Source organism: Nansenia antarctica (genome assembly GCF_963989245.1).
Source record: "Nansenia antarctica genome assembly, chromosome: 9".
Classification (NCBI taxonomy): domain Eukaryota; kingdom Metazoa; phylum Chordata; class Actinopteri; order Argentiniformes; family Microstomatidae; genus Nansenia; species Nansenia antarctica.
Genome location: NC_137679.1, coordinates 19,708,866 through 19,727,250, shown reverse-complemented (window position 1 = coordinate 19,727,250; position 18,385 = coordinate 19,708,866). Strand labels below are relative to the sequence as shown.

The window sequence follows — 18,385 nt, the reverse complement described above, 5'->3', positions numbered from 1 at the left end:
GAGGTGTGTTTGTTGACCTTGAGTTGACATTGGATTGTGCTGTTAAGTCAGGTTCTGGTTCTTTTGACGACTGTTTAATATATGGTCATGCTAAGATACTAATCTTGTTCCTGTGAAAATGAGCTATAGTGTTTTGTTTATAACATTGTACAGGTTTTGTCCTAAATAACTGAAAGCAGGAGATTTGTCCTCAACATGTCAATGTGAATGTCATTACTCAGGCAGGGAATTAATTATCTATAAACAAAACTGGGACCTCAGATTGAAATCCTTTTATTTTTTTATTTTAAGGATTTCCAAGATGTTTAGTGCTCTAGAGTATTATCCAAAACAGAAAATGTTTTCACGGTGGGAACATGCCATAGTAACAAAAGTTAGTTGAAATATTTGAAATATTCGTAGCGCACTCCAGTCAAATAAGCCCCCTCTCATGCGCTCTCAACCATGTGATCTGTCTGCAAAAAAGTGGTGTTTTTACAGGATGCTTCTGTTGAATTACATGATGCTCTTCTTATGTTGCCAATTAAGTTAAAAATAGTCTTACTATAGACGTCAGCAGGCCATCCGGAGTAATGAAAGCATTCGTTTGTAAAAGCATGTCTGTGTTTTGCAAAAATAGAAACAGTCTGTGACCAATACTGCTAAGCTAATTAGCCCTGAAATTGCCTTGGGGTCACAGCTTGTAGGACACATTCTAAAGAGATGTTCACATATCCTGCAAAATGTGTTAATGATTAGGTCATGTTAATCTTTAGGGTTAGGGTTTACCTCTTTAAGTCTACAGTAGCCTATACCCACCTTTTTGCTAAACAAAATGTATTTCTTTGAAATTGTTTTAATGCATCTGTAGTAGTAGAAGAACTGTATGTTACAAGAAGGACTGGAAGCTTGTGCAAGGTGAGAAACCTGAAGAGAGAGGGGTGAGAAGTAGTCAACAACTCTGCCTTGAAACTCACACAACAAACAAAATGACTAGTGACCAAGTGGGAGTTTGTCACATTTCAGTGTGATGTAAAAGTCCATATAGATATCATTCTGTAAAACCATAAGTCCAGAAAAAGAATATGTCTGTTTAAGGGGACAGCATAAGATGGAAGATAACAACAAGTGAGCAAGAGAGAGTACTATTTGGTTAATATTTTATAGGAATGGAAAAACCATGGAGCCAGCCAGTGGGTAGTTTACTAACGCTTCAATGTCATTTTCTGTGACAGAAACCAAGCTTAGACATGCTTTCAATATTCTTCAAAAGCAGCATTCAAGATTGGTATTCTCATTTAGGCTTTTTTGGGATGAGGATAATTAGGTACATGGCAACTTTTATTGACTTTACAACAGAGGAAAAGTTGCCTTAAACAGATGGTTCATTTCAAATCAAAGTTCTAAAAAAAGCCTCAAATGAACATTGTTAAGCACAAAAATAAATTACTTGTACATTCAAACACTGACTGTATTGAAGATTAAAACATGTTTGCAGTAACATCCTTTGGGAGAGGTTATTGTAAAGACAAATTGACAGTGGAGAGGAAATTATAAGATGGGAATGTTCTGGGTATAAGAATACGAGAAACAAGATGCCAAACTGCAGTATTTTGACTAATTGAAAACTGAAGCATCATAGATATCAAATGACACAAAATATCAAAGTAAAAGTAATCTCCAGTAGTTTATAGTATAAACTTGGGAAACCTCAAGCTTATTGTAAATCTGGTAATACATGTATTCAGGCTGAAATGTCTAATTGACAAATGCAGCTAAACAAATCAACAGGGTTACATAATCACACTGTAGCCTTCTGTCAATGTGGCAAAGATTTCCATCAAAAGAGTGCATTCTTCACTCATCATTGTATGAAGGTGAACACAATGAAAACACTGTATTTTGAAAAAGAATACAACATATTTGCATTGAATACATATTGAACATCTAGTGAATGAGGCGCAGAATAAAAATCTTGATTCCCTGTAAAAATTATACTGTCCGCTAGCCTTCATGTACATGTAGTCTACTCCATATTGTCACGTTGTCGAATGTGAATTATTTGCCTACATAGAGATATCGCTATCAGGTAGCTTAAATGGAACCTTTGTATTTGAATGTTTACTATTGGATAACAAAACTGCCTAAAGATATGACAAGGTTGTACAGAATATAGAGCTTTACCAGAGGACATGTTTAGACCAAATCATCTATGCATGGAATAATGATATCTTTTAGTTATTGACCTTTATCCTAAATGACAGTATTTTCGTTTTGGAGGCTCCAACTTTCTTAAATACGCTGAAGAAAATAAATGGGCGCACTTACATTTGACCAAATCATCTTTTTGTCTCACAGTTTTGTTAGTAAAATAATCTGCCCATGTTTATTGCTTACTTGCTACTTACTTGGAGAAAATATCTAAACCACACAACAGCAATGTCTCTTCTGATTAAAGCTGAAATTCCACATTCCATCAGTTTGCAGAGTAACTGGAGACTTACACATACAGTACCAGGAAATCCCTGGGTTAGAGTTGCCATTTTGAATGGGCCTCTGTATGTGTGTAACTGACTATGTGAACACACCAATTCCCCATTTACTGGGAATTGGAAACTATTTTGCAAGGTTATTTTAAAGTCTCAACATTGTAAAGAGATAAAGTATTATAATAAAGAAGTTTTTTGCATCATCTTTAAACTATATCCTACTTTGAGAAAGATATACTTATTTTCAAAACCCTACAAAGTCTGATCCTATGACCTGTTTTTCACTCTGCTTGTTGTGCTTCTGACCAAACATTTCCATTCAAAACTTAACAAACCCCAGTATAGAGATAGCAGCAAAATAGGAGTCTCTCAACACATACAGTATCAAATATGTACCAACCAAGAGGATGGAAAGTCTCAGACAGTATATGCACAATTAGTGGTTAGTGGATGGTTAATATTTGGTCAAATAATAACTGAATATTTGACATTTGATAAATAATCACAGTGCCAAACTAGTAAAAGTAAAGTATTTCTTGATTGATAGAGTGCAACCCATACATATGTATAAAATAAACATTTCTCTGTGGAATGTGTCTTCTATTACAGTGAACAAGTATAGAGGGCCAGAAGATTGCCTTTAAGCAGCAGCCATCACATTAACTTTAACCATTTAATTTTAGCTTGAATAATATAATATAACCATACTGGACAGTTCTTACTGTATATAATGTTTCAGATGTCTATTTTATTATATTATTATATTTTTTGGTGATGTGAGCTGCTGTAAAGCCTTAATTTCCCCCTGACGATCAATTAAGTACCTATCTATCTATCTATCTATCTAAACATTAACAGAAGCTACAGTAGCCTCAATTCACTCACTTTCAGTCTCATGAGATGGCCGATGTTCCTCAAGTAAGGAGCGTTCTATCTTTTTGTGATATGACAAAAAGGATTGTAAACACAGTATGTTCACAATCAGATACATTCTAGAAATCTAGACCACAGCCTTTTTGTGGTGTGGATAGTTTTAAGATATTGGCATTTTCTGATAGATTTGTTAGCCAACAACATTTTTAACATAAGTGGAAGATCCCTATATGATTATGGTGTCAATCCATTCCTTGAAGGTACCTAAGACAATGGTCACAACATGTAAAATTAAGCACAACCCTGTTATTGTTGGCAATTATGAAGCTATTCAAAGGGGAGTGGCAGGGACAAAGTTCTTTCTGACTGAAGATTCAATAAACCAGTGAACAATACTGGGCATACAGCTCACTCGTGTCCTTTAACCAGGGATGTGACTTGTCCACACATTGGATGAGATGGTTGATTCCGCTGGAATTGGCAGCACTGAATGTCGGAACTGATCAGGGAATCCCTGGTTTGTGTTCCCACTGGCGAAAATAGTGTGATAAAAAATGTTTATCCAGTTAAATCCTGGCATTCACCTGCAAAACAAGTGAAAATACTGAATTAGCCACGGCAAAATATGTTGCTTAAGAATCAGGCATTGCTGCAGTGTTTTATCAGTAATATCCTAGTCTCAAGTTTGATGTAAAAGGGTTTAATGTTATGAGTACTGTGTGATCAAAGAATGAATCAAAACCATTGATCAGGTCTCTGGGGTACAGGTAAAGAATAGATTGTTCTTGTGCTTAAAATCATGTTTGATTAATATGAAGTTGCATTTGCACCATAGTTTAATTGATCAAAGATATATATACTGTATATTGTCCACTGGGTGTGGAAGGAAATAATGTTTTGAAGTAATGCTTCACATGTTTTTTTATAAGTATTGAATGTCAGGTAAACAGGAGGCCACATCTTCCTCACAGGAAACTGGTCTGTGTCGAAGAACAATTGAAAGGGCGGAAGGGAAAACCCTTATGTAAACACTTGGAATTATTCTACAGATAAAAAGCAAGGTTGTCCAGAGACCAACTTTAACTTGTATCATTGATAATTCTAGTTATTGAACGATTATGAGCATGCTTTATTATGTCCAATCATTACTCTGAAATAAATGTGCCACCTTGTATTACTTTATTATGCAATTGTAAGGATTAAGCGATGTCACACAGTTGGGGGAGGGTAACAGTGAGGATATTGGGTCCATCCCACTGGCAGTTCTCAATCTACAGCAAAGACTATCATTCACACTACTAAACTAGATTACCCTGTGCAATTGCAGTTATAAAGTGATAGAGTTAACACACACTGTGATAACAGGCAAATATAGCCTTTTATTAAAGCAGACAGTCTAAAACCGAGATGTCAAACATGTTCTAAATCTTGCAATTAAGGCAAGAGCCATGTGTGTGGCTGTTCCACACACGGCAATGATTAAACATCCAAGGCAAAAAAAACATTCTTGCTAACTTGTAAAATGTTTAAATTTACAATTTCAACTAAATAAAATCACAAAAAGCCAATATGACGCATTTCCGTTTGATTTAATTTTGTCCTTATGTTTTAAAAATGAGATGGCATGAAGAGGGGCCTCAGTGCACGTGTTTTGCATTATAAACATACCACAGAGGAAGTTGCCCTTCCATGGGGAACAAAACATACCCTCAAATTGAATTGAATGGGTTTATCAATTATCACCCCAAGTGAAGTGTTTGCTAAAAGGCACAACAAGGAAATACACGAGGAAGTACATATACATAGAAACTAAACAGGTTGGTGACTCTCCTGTGGGTCTGCTCTTGTGCACACTCATGTCAAAGAAAACAAGTTTGGACACTCAAACACCAATGACTGTACCTGTATTTGACATCAAAGAGGGTCGAGTCCTCTTCATCCTCATTCTCTTCATTCAGGGGTGCCATTTCTACTCGTTCAGCAGGTGTTGTGATTATGTCATACTTTCGAGTTTTCCTGATTCTCCTTCCAGATCTGACAAAGCAAAGAGGGTTGTAATAATCAGACAATTAATGACAAGAGGTGTGTGGTAAATGTAGCATATTGTGTTTCCTTGTTACATGGTAATTCAGTAATTGCATGGTATATTTACTTTTTGTGTTATTACGTCGTATTTAAGTTGTTACAGTTTGTGTTATTACACAAGTGGAAGAACCTACACAACTTATTCAACTTCTGCATTAACTGCTCAAGCACTATGCAGGCCTAATACTATGTAACAGCAGCATGTTCATACTGGACAATTGTGTTACATTGAGTATTATATATGAGTACTATAGAGTTGATACACAGGTAAAAGGGTAACTTGTAAAGTGTGACCTACTGCATATCTGTAACACTTAAACCTGACATGACTGAATGTACAGTAGTAAGCCTACTCTCCAACTGGTGGAAACTGTTGAGAGGGGGGCCATAATAACCTACACCATGACAAAGTGTTTAGCATGTTTACTTATTTCAAAAGCATTCAGCCAGTTCAAGCTACAGTCATGTCTGGGCTAACTGATGACTTGCCACAGTATTTTGCTGCAATAGAGAGAACACCAGGACATCTCCTGTTTGCCAAACCCCCATCACAGATAGAATCGCCTAAGATAGAATCAATAATGACGCACATACTGGACTCTATGGGAGATGTATGCGACAGCGTCATCTAGACTTCAAAGAACAATAATGTTGGCCTGTAGTATGATATTTGTATTATATAGTGTTGTAGGCTTATATACATATTATTCATTTGCAAATCAGCCTACCTTATCACTTTGATGACCAGGCATGTGATGAGAACAGCTGTTAACACGCAGATACAAATGACAATGTTTTTAAGAGCAGGAAGGTGTTCCAATATTGAAGAAATTCGCGATCCGGTGGTCGTAGCGTGATCTGTGGCATTATTAAATGATGAACCCTCTTCGTGGATGGATGATGTTGAATTAAGCTGCGTTGCAACGGGTGAAGGTAGAGTTTGTGTTTGACGTTCACCTATAACTTCCCAGGCCACGGCAAGAACCAAGGTGAAGACGAAATTGTACGCCACCATTCTGCTAAATAAATGAGAAAGATGCTTGTGTTAAATACTATTGTTCTTCTCTTCAAAATCCTTAAACGAAGCCCCCCAAAATATGCGATACAACCTTAAAGCGTCTCTGTGACATTTTGATAGGCTGGCTATTTTTTGAAAGGTCGGCTATTTCATATTATTGCCCTTTCGCTCGTCAAATGACATTGATCATCAGACTTCATAGAACGGCGTAATTATCCATCTTTATATTATAGCCAATGTCCAACCTTTCCTGGATTGTAGCGGGCTGTCTCTCTGTCAATGCGCGCTGCTCCGTCTCCTCCAAGCCCTTCCTGATTTCATTGGGAATGTTTAACAACAGGGAGGGATGAGGATTATCTTCAGCCGGAAGAGCCCTGGAGGCCACTGTTCATGATGCTGAAGAGGGCAGTGCAAATGTTTTTTTAATTATTATTTTGTACATGACATTATTATACGTAGATCAACGTAAACCTTGATCAGTATGATAATAGCTATAAAATATTATGTATTTATTTATTTATTTAAAAAAATCCTAGCACCAGGGGAGCCCCCCCCCTCCCAAATGTCGTTGTATGGTACCTGTACTGTATTAATGACAATAAAGACCATTCATTCATTCATTCATTCATTCATTCATTCATTCATTCATTCATTCAATGTGATGGAATTGAAGGGAGCTATGTGAAAACTTAACACGTAACAAGCAGTGCAGAGCTTTCACAAATTGGCTAATGGCACCTTATGTAGGCTGGTTATTATTAGTGAAATATATTTAAATGTAGGCTATCACTATACCCACCGATTTAGCAATGCCAATACTATACATTTATTATCCTTATCCATTTATGAGCCTTATGTGAAAAGTAGTACTTGTCACATGTTACCAATGAATGCGTACACATGGGGTACATCTCAATAGCCTAAAGATGATCCTCTCCTCGTGTGTTTTGTGGGCTCCCCACCATATTGATTTCATCACTTAATAACTATATCTGATAACTATGTTCTAACTATGTTATTAGATCAGTGCAATTGAAGGAGAGCAGGCAAGGCTACTATAGACTACTGAGATTCACGCCTAGATGTTTGAGTTGGCAAACAACCTAAACAAATCAAGTCCTAGTGGCTAGCCCCAGGCACGTGTGTAGATGTGAGAGGATTAGATAGGTTTGAGCAATTATGGTTATAGCTCCCCCTTGGTGTGGTACAGTGTTTTGGTCATCTTGCTTATCTGTCCACAGTTCAGTCCTAGAGGTTGATTTGGAATTCAGGGATGAACCATGAGGTAAGACTTTCAGAGAGTTGCAGGTAGAAAAAAATAAAAATAAAGGATACATTGTGTTCTATGTTTAAAATGTTAAAATATTCCATTGTGTTCTCCATCTTTATTTGAATGTTATTTCTTAGAGCTCATAAATGACATGAGACCATGAACAAATGGACATTATCAGTACCCACTAGATGGCAGCATTTATTAATCATGGCACTGGAATTTTCGGAGACTTTATTTCATAGTTGACAGTGGCAGCTAGGTGGTGTTGTGGCAAGGACTGGAATTTCACTCTGGACCCTCATCGAGATCAGGTCACTGGACGTCCCTAGAAAATAAATAGTGCATGTCAAATCACCTACAATATGCTATTCTGGAAATAATTTCCTTCATTTTGTTTTATCAAAACAAGCTATTAGACATCATGACAGAACTAGTAGATCCAGTTATGTTATCTGGATACAGTACATCCAAACCAGCACCTGACAGCAGTGGCGTAGTCTTCTATCAGTGTCTATCAACACTTGTCAACAACATCATTTGAATAAAAAGAAATGTAGCAGTTGCAATGATCAAACACTGTACAGCACTCTTGTTGCATATGCACCATATTCTACTGTATTATAGAATGAAAAAAAGTAACATTAAAAATAAATAAATCCAGAGTGTATTCCTCCATATCAAATCATTCCTAAGGCAGTCCACTATGTTTTACATACTGTAGATAAAACATCTCTAATCAGGTACAGCCTCACCCCTGTAGGGCAACTTACAGTATGGACTTCAAACATTAAAAACATTTTCAAATGATATAAATGTTTCCTCTCTATCCATCAAAATGTACAATCCTAAGGCTAATGTAGCCTAATGTATGTACACAATTTAGCTTTTCCAGTGCAGTCAGTGATATGTATCTGATCCTGTTCCAATACTATTAACATGCATATCTTCTTATATCCTCTTTTGGGAGTGATCACTGATCTACAGTACTTCTAGTATAGTTTATCCACCATATTTCTTTTTCCTATACAGTCAGGAAACATCAATTACTTTCCTCAAGGAGGGGGGATTGTATTGTAAATTGTTTGAATGAGGTCTTTTGGTTGCCAGGCTGTGGATCTTTATTGGGAAATCTTCCACTGCAAAACAGCAAGAGCTGTTCCAGCTCCCATCTGATTGGTCGATGATGGGGGTGGAGTACAAGAGTTAGAGGGCTGGCTGAGCATTCAAAATGGCGCTCGCTTCGTAGCTGTTTCTTGTGAAGCGTCACTGCTGGGTCTCATGTCATTCTTCATTGACAATTGTTCACGTGATTTGTACATTGTTTTCCATTATTGGTCACATCAAGTATTATCAGTACAAGCATTGTAACAATTATATGAATACAAATTAGGTGACAAGCAATAGTTCAGCAATAATTCATTTCAGACATCCTTCAGCACACACTGCAGATTTTGTATGGGTTATATCTACACACAGTGTTTAATATATTTAATAATGATCTTTATGGATGTAACAGAAATAGTAGTAAAACGATACTGTGTGTTTAATATTCACAACACTATTTCGGTCTTCTTAAACACATACTATAGTTATTTGGATTAAAACATATCTGTATAGTTTATATTAATTCAAAAACAATCACAACCCTTTGAATTGTTTTGAGAATGTATGATAATTGTCACTATGTATGTATCCATCAGCTTTGATCAAACAAGGAATAATGATTAGCTAGCTGCATTGTTGCATTTTGATTCCACTGTAATGATGTAAACCAGAGAGAAGGGGCTCTGTTACCCAGGATGCCGGTGTGTTTTCAGAGGAAGTTGTCTGCGCTTACGTTGAGAGAGAAAGAGAGGGGGCAGAGCTACTGCCTGGGATAACAGGCTGAACCAGAGAGGAGGACAGACAGAGGAGGAAAGCGTCCAGCGCGGGATGGTGGAGACACGCAGAAGTGTCCGGGAGAAGACCCGGTCAAAACGACGAAAATCGACCGAAAATGCGACACGAGCGCGTGTAGATGAAAGGGGATAGCACCTTTCGCACAAAGCGGTAAGAATCTGATCGAAAAACATAAGTTGTTACTTATAAACTCGAGTTGAGTCGATGTGTCAATATGGTGGAAAGAACGAGGGTTCGACGGTCTGTTGTAAAAAATGGCCATGGTGGGTCCTCCTCAAACCAAGACAGAATTTGTTTTTCGACGTAATTCTTTTTGTGGTTGAAATGCAACTTAGTGAAATCAGTAGAGAAACATTTGGTGTTTAGTGTTAACCTAGTTCAAGTACAAAGTCGACCATATTCTAGGCTACACTTTCGAGTTTAAGAACCTACGCATTTAAAATTCGCTTTGTCCTTGAAAGAGCAAAATGTCCTTGTCTGAATTTTGAGGGAAATGACCATAATTCTCCACCATAAAACTCTTTCACACCAAATGTTGAGGTGATTGGGTCAAGACAGATCAGAAAACATGAAGCTATATTGTGATTTTGTAGATTTTATTATTAGAGTGAATTTCGATTTTTTTGGTAAAGTAATTTATTTCAGTTATTACAATTGATATCTACTTGAGTTGTAATGTTAAGATGAAAAATATTCGAAAAAACTCCAGCCAGGTGCAAATATGCCAAACGATATATTTCAGCTTATTTCAACATTAGTTGAAAATAATAATAACAAATGGAAAACAATACACATATTTTGGACTGTTTACATATTCATGCACATAACATCGAAGGTTCATGTTCAAATTAAGCTGCAATGTTTTGAAGACCATATATTAAGTATTTTGCGAAAATTCAGAATAGGGTGTTGGCTTTTAACTCTTTGTGGTACAGAATGGAAATAGTCACTGAAATAATTATATAAATAGTTTATTTGATTATTCCTGTAGTTAAAAGTAAGTAGTGATTTGGGAGGAATCATTTCACACTTAACAAACACAAAATGATCACTTAAACATAATTGATAGGTGAATAATTAAGAAATACACCTTTTTCTCAGGAAAATCCCCCCTGCATACCAAGGTCATTGACAGCCCAGGTTATATAAATATATCCATATAGTGAAGATGTCATCTCTGTTAATGGATATTTTAAGTTAAGTTTATGCTGTATTAACATTAGTAAAGTGTAATTTGAAGCTCTTTGCCTGGTATAATTATTTTAAACACGGTGTTAAGACACCATATCTTTACATAAAGTAGTATTGAACATCTTTAGGATAGTCATCAGCCAATTGAAAATGTCATGTTAGTGTTCACTTAACATTTCTATCCAATTCTTGGTGTCCATTTTCATACAAATCTGGTAAAATAAACAACCAACCAACTTGATTTATTTAATCTTGAATATACAGTTTTTTTTAAACATGTATGGATTCCAAATGTGTAAATGCACATCAGTTGCGTTTGTATAATACATATGTATTTCCATAGGCTTCCCATATGTGTTGGTATCATCCTTTTAGTGTGGGCAGATGACTCTTTATATTAAAAAATTATCAAATAAAAGTAATTACTCAGCGATCTGTCTGTTAATGGCATTCAACGTGATGAAATAGGCATGTAGGCTATTGGTTACTGTTGAATTTTGTTACACTTACATATTATACTAACTACTTTTATTAATTTTGTTTCAGAAACGATTGAAGTTTGAAGAATGGGGTGAAAGAAGAATGTGAAAGTTCTTGAATTTGAAAAATGGTAGGTTTGTCCACCAAGTTTGTAATGGCTTGTTGTGAATATTAATGAGCAACGATGGGTTAATTTGCGTATAATTCTCTTCACTGCTATCTAATACTTACCAGTAGGTTGTGCTGTTTTCACATTTTCACATTTGTTTTCTGCATTTGTCTTCAACCTCTTAAAGGTTTGTCATCTGGACAGTCCACCGAATTGATGACTTGAGGAAAAGGAATGCTCAATAATTGTAAGTATGAAGTTCTCGATACAATGTGACTGAGAAAATTGATTGCAATCACACTTATGTTAGTACACCAATGTGAAATAGATTTATCACATTACATCATTTGAGGCTTCTGTATGGAAACCTATATCTTCTAGAACTTATCGATGTCATCACACGCTACGCCAACTGCTGACAAATATGGGTAGTAAATTATAACAATTGGTTTGAAAACATTAGTGTAGAATAACAATAGCACTGAAAACAAACCAGATTTTAATTGACGTAGGGACATTGAAGTGTATTTGAGGGTATATAAAAGAGCAAGCCGTTTAATGGAGAAAGATTTGCGATATCCCTGTTACATTTCAGAAGTTAGCCATTTCAATGTTCCTAATAGAAACAGTTGCAAATTTTACCGTGTAGCAATTACATACGTGTTCTGACATAAGACTTTAATATGCTTAGCTAGCAGTACATTAAATTGTATGTCTGTTTTTTAATTGAGTATTACAGTGCCACATTTCAGAGGGGCTGAATGATTTGTTACAGACAAAATACAAAAAACAGTTCAGACGTGGCCAACACAATTTATAATTCGGTTGTTAAGTCTGACAGCAATTTCCGGGTCCAAATAAAAAATTCCACGGACCAGAGTACCAGTGTACTAAAGCAGTAGAATGACAGTTCAATAGTTTTTTAGACTCAGATCTATTCATACAACAAGGGACACAGCACTGCGGCATTTCGAGAGCGCCTCAGCCAACTTTGGGCCCGGAAACACGTAACAACTTAACAACCGAATGGCCTCCCAAGAATTGTTATTGACGTGTTTTTTAATTATTATAATTATTATATATATATATATTTTTTTTTTTATTATTATAATTATTATTATTTAAAAAACTGAAATACTTAGCGATGCTAAGCGTCTTGTCATTACTATAGTGTGAAATATTCATATTTCCACAAAGCATTATGTTAGCAACGTAACTACTTACTACTTCGTTAGGGGTTAGGCAGCATTAGTGTTCTGAAGGCCCAGAGTAAGAATTCGAATTAGTTAAAATAGGAGTCAATTATATTTATTATTACTAGTAGTTCACCCCACTCCCACCCCTTCAGGTTCCCAAGTTTGTTATTTTCTATTAATGCCACTCGTTTGAGTCCCGAAATTAACCCTCTTCTCCGTTACGAAACCACCAACAGACTCGCCGTCGTCAGGAGCACCAAACATTTCCTCGCGAGAGCATTCTAGGGTGCGTTCACCAAAACTCGCACAATTATCCAGCAACACAAAAACGGCAACGTCTCACAACAGAACACACACAGCATTCAAACGAGTGGCATTAATAGAAAATAACAAACGTGGGAACCTGAAGGGGTGGGAGTGGGGTGAACTACTACTAATAATAAATATAATTGACTCCTATTTTAACTAATTCGAATTCTTACTCTGGGCCTTCAGAACAATTAGGCATACACTTTAAATGGTTAATATAAGGAGAAGTTGTCAGGGGAGGACATTAGCTAACATTGCATTAAATTGGCGAACATTTTTCAGTATATATGGTCCCAGTGGGAATTGAACACACAACTGAGTCACAGAGGACCATAGTCATGCATTGAAGTTGAACAATTCTTTCACCTTAGTGCCCATTCTTAGTTGCTCGGATAATTGCTAGGTTCAGATGGATTTCCCCCAATTCTATGCTTCTGGGATGGATTTGAAGATAAGGCGGGAAATAGTCTACAGAATGTTAACAGCAAACAAATAGGAACAGGAAATGAATACGAACGAAAACAGAGATGTTATCATGACGCTTATAGTAAATAAAATGGGAAAGTTATTTTGGATTGGCACTACAGTGGCTGGTATGATGATTTATTTTAAGACAACTTGGTCTGGTGTGTATTTGATGGTGAATTGCAGCTGTTAACTAGAGCTTAGTAACCTTGTGTAGTTTGAATTAGATGAAGGAATTGGTGAAATGATAAATCTTTCTGGGCCATTTCTACATCAAATCCCTACCAAATGTGTGTATATGAGCTGCATTGGATATGGATTTTGATGGACATGTATATATAGGACTTGTATTATTTCAATATTATTCCTTGAATGTTGTCCAGTCTTTATTAATTTATTCTCATCCCAAACAGAATCAAGACATGGATAGACTTGTGCCATTCCACGTTGGAATAAGAAGACAACACTGTAAGTCATGTTATTGTTTCGTGCTGTAACAAATGGAATGTTTCTTGAAATGTCTGTTATAACATTGTTTAAACAGTGTCATGCTCTGTTGTGCAGTGAGTTGTATTACAAAGCATGTGAGTGCTTAACAACCCAGAGCTATCTATTGGTAAAATCAGTAGGGTTGCCAGTGATATTATATAATTTAGAGCTAAACTACTAACTAACTAGACCAACAGAACACCAACCTAGCTCTAAGAATGCATCTCCTACCTTGAATATTGTTTAAAGGAATGTGCAAGTGCATCGAGAAGGTACTAATTATCCTCATTACTTCAAACCTATGAAAAGAAACTTAATTCTGCAACGATTCAAAGCCATTTTGGATCAAAATCTTATTTTTTCACCTGCAAAAACTTTAACCTTGTCTTTTCCCACACCTTGTGTGACCATAACTTCCCTGGAAGAAGAAGGACGTTTCCATTTATTCTTTGCTTCTCTTGGATCAGGAGTTTTCCTCCTCCATCTTTCAACTATGGCCGGATGCTTTTCTTGCCTTTGGCGTATAGTATGCAAGGCCAACATGTGTGATCATTCACAACTACTTTCTCTTACGTAATATATACGTCTTACGTATCTCTTGCGTAATATATATATATATATATATATATATATATATTACACACACACACACACACACACACTCATTTAACAAGTGTATTTTATTATTCTAGTTCCTACTTCTTGGTTAATGGCATGGATTACATATTCTGACAGAATACATTGTCTACATTGCACTAAATTTCCCTTTTCCGTGACATCTTTTCGTAATCGCTGTCCGTCAACGGAAACAAAACGTGAAGGGGGACGGGGGACGACCCTAATTTCCATAACACTAATTTGACCCAACCCACCTCTACTAATGCATTTCTGCATGTCCTCACTGCTCCTTGTAGGATTACTTTCTCAAACTGAAGGCCCAATTGACATCATTTGGTCAAGGGTTTTTTGTACTCTTGTACTTGTGTATTTGGCAGGGACATACTCCTTAGAATTATTACTTACTTAGAATTCAACTGCAGTTCATCAACTGACGTCTTGGGTTGAACCTGATCTTAATTTTGTCTTGGTTCGAACCTGATCTTAATTTTGTCTTGGTTCTTTCGTATTCTTCATTCCGTTGATTTTCTTGGTACTTCCGTAATTCACAATTTTCAGGACTACGTGATTTTAAAAATGTTAGCACTTTTTCATTGCAGAATCTCATGTCGATGGCATGAGAGAGATATGCAAAGAGAATAGATGTTTCATAGTTTGTGCAGTTTGTCGCCAGCATCGATAACTGTCGTAGTTTAGTGTCTTTCCAAGCTACGGTATTTCAGATATGGCAGAGTTGTACACAAATGTCGGAGAAAAGATTTTCTATGACTATGAACTGGGCTCATGCCAACATGCACTTTGATTTGTTAGCCCCCTTGTGGACAGTTCATGTACTTTTGAGTAGACTCAGTACAATTCTATTTCAACAATACAATAACCCAAACGTAACTGTAAAACCATCAACATAATTTTCATCAAACGTTGAAAACATCTTGTTTTCTAATTCTCTAATGTCAACACGTTCACGCTGAAAGGAATGGCTATACTGAATTAGGATTTATTTTGATTAACAGACATGTCGGAACATTCCATTTTTAATCCTCTACGTGTGTATGTAATTGTCTTGTATTTCCTGTTTTGTCTCAGTTGCTATTTGAATGGTTGTGTTATTAGGTGTGAATAGGGTTCTATCACACTGAATGATGGTATTCATTTGAATCAAATTTATCGTTAAAACACGAACATGAGAATCTGAATATTTTTGAAACCAGAATAGATTTTTGTTGAGGCTAAATGTGAACAGATAGGTATGCATACATTGTGATTAACATTAGTACAATTCAGTAAAATGTTAGTCTCTACATATTCTTGCATTCGTGTTTGATTGGCTTAAGCATCTGTTTATGTATCCTGTGTAGTTAGATTATCAATGGTAGCGCAATTGACAATGCACACACAACCATCTGGACGATTGTATGGATTTAGTATCTTAAGGCCAATGCACACGGCGTGCGATTTTGTCGCACCGCCGAATTCGATTCCGTTGTTTTGAATGAGACAATGCACACGGCGTGCGATGCGATATTGTCGCACAACAACATTCGATTCTCAATTCACACCAATTAACTTCGGTGGTCTGAATTGAGAATCGAATGTTGTCGTGCGACAAAATCGCACGCCGTGTGCATTGGCCTTTAGATTCAAAAGGTTTTGACAGTGCACTGAGGATGGAATCCTAACTCAAGATCCGCACACTTAACTCACTCATCATTGCACACATTTCCCATTGACATCAATGCAAGAGTTATGTGAATGTTTGAGTTACGTGCGCTGATCTCGAGTTAGGATTCCAGCCTGGGAAAGTACAGCAGTTAAAACGTCTTGGTCTCTCACTATTTTTTTAAGCTAGCTGTTCAACATCAGAATTGTTATTTTAGCATGCAACTTTGAACTGACGGTTCAAAAGTAATGCAATTTGGGTTTACGACTCACTTCTCTTCTTTTTTTAATTCTATTAAGACGCCTTTCTGCTGGACAGTGAAGTGGAGACAACTGCTCTGTCATCAAGATGGCGGCTGTGATTTGGGAATAATCGGAATTTTGAGAAGCTGACTGCTTGGATTTTTGGGGGGATTTTTTTTTTTTTTTTTACGGGATCAGATCACTCAATTGGATATTAATTTTAAAACGTATATGGACTGTTCTTTGGACGTACAGGCAAATCTTTCGACTCAAATGTTTGAATATTGTACTTCCTAGCTACTATTGTTATTGCACTTAATTTCACAGTATTTTTCCTTTGTAATTTTCTGATTCGAATGTTATTGATGTTCAATAAAATGTATGTATAACGAACTATTCAGACTCTTCCATTCGTCAATATGAAACCTAAGAACTCTAATATACTAAATAGATCTATAATAATCACTTTTAATTCACGTTTAAATTCAAATAACTGGCTTTTTATCAATTTAATCAAAGCAAGTTAATTATGTATTTTTTTAAATGTACCTTATTGGTTTGTGCTATGTACACACTATTACATCGGATCATATTTAATAGTAATTAATCACAATTAAGTCTACCCTCGGAACACTTTGAGCATTACAACGTTTACTATATTTTGCTTGACTCATTGTCTTACACTGCAAAATCCAACTTTTGTGATTTGAAAATATTTAACGTGTTAATTGAAATACTGAAGTCATTTTGAGGCTGTTGTACAGATGTTCTGAAAAGGGCAAGAGCTGGTTAATCCATACCATTGTCTTCTATCCATGACCTAACCAATTAAAATTCTAAATGTCATATCTTCACATTATTCAAAGATATCAAACTGCTTTGGGGAATAAATGAAATGGTGTCCAAGTGGCACTATGCCTCTAAAATGGCTCCCACTGTTGTATTTCCTGTCTAAACAGGAAATGATGGGTCTGATTATAAAATATAATTTAGAAATACATTGCTGGCTCAGGTCAGCTCTTCTTTATATCTATTCCTAATGGTGGATCATACTTACAATTATAAGACTGTGCTTTCTAGATGAAACATATGAGAAAATATAGAATATAAGTTTGCCTTTTTCATAAAATGAAGGGGGTGGGACTTTGGGACATCACCTGAGTGTGGGGTAAATGGAAATAACGTCAATCAAAGGCAAAGCTTTCAGAGCTAGGAAGGAGCTCTAGATGGCGGATCAGCCTTGGGAAGGGGAACAATTCACAGGGCTTTAGTCAGCCCTTTTCTTTTTCATGAAATCATACAAGAGAGGCGATTTATTAATAATATTAGAAGAATAACGAAAACGATTATTGTAGGGAATACTATATAGGACTTTTCTGCGTTTTTGTCGGTTTTTTTGCGTCGTGAGGAGCCGTTTTGCAGAGCGTATGCGCGAGTCGTTGTTTTCCCTGCCTGGGTCTGGCAGCCATGGCTCGCCTCCATTTTTGGTGTGCTCTCTGAGGAGGTTTAGCCTTTCGTCTCACTATCACTTTAGTTCACGATTTAATAGCCTATTGTAAACAAAGTATCTTTTTATACATGTTTATTTCAGTTGACCTTTTTTGTTGCGATTATTTCGTTTTAATTTCATTACATTAGTATTAAATAGTCTATAGCGGATGAGAATCTAATACTTCATTATACCGTCCTGTACATGGAGTAGGTATGTTTACAGTTAATTGTACCTGTAGTCGATTGGTTTTCATTTTATTATCATACTTTAGTAGTTCTTTGTCTGATGACGCAGTTAGAATTAATGCATGTGGCTCGATCGGTGGATCTCATTGAAATATTCTAAACCCTTGCGATTTTTGACTCAATATGTCAGCAGTTGTCATATATTTACCATTAATGTATTTCTAAATATACATAACGTTAGTAAAATCGTCCGAAATTATATTGTTGCCTCTTATGTCGTAACGTTAAGGCTTTCACTGTCCTCAGAGAAAACACAATCTTATGGGACTTTTA

The 18,385-nt window shown here is 36.2% G+C and overlaps 1 long non-coding RNA gene across 1 annotated transcript; it reads left to right on the top strand.

Moving 5' to 3' along the window:
• The first annotated feature begins 9,610 nt into the window (after positions 1-9,610).
• Positions 9,611-17,113, top strand: LOC308165729. The gene is made up of 5 exons (XR_013937674.1): positions 9,611-9,766; positions 11,354-11,417; positions 11,584-11,643; positions 13,780-13,834; positions 16,433-17,113. It is a non-coding gene; the product is annotated as an uncharacterized lncRNA (long non-coding RNA).
• The last annotated feature ends 1,272 nt before the right edge of the window (positions 17,114-18,385 follow it).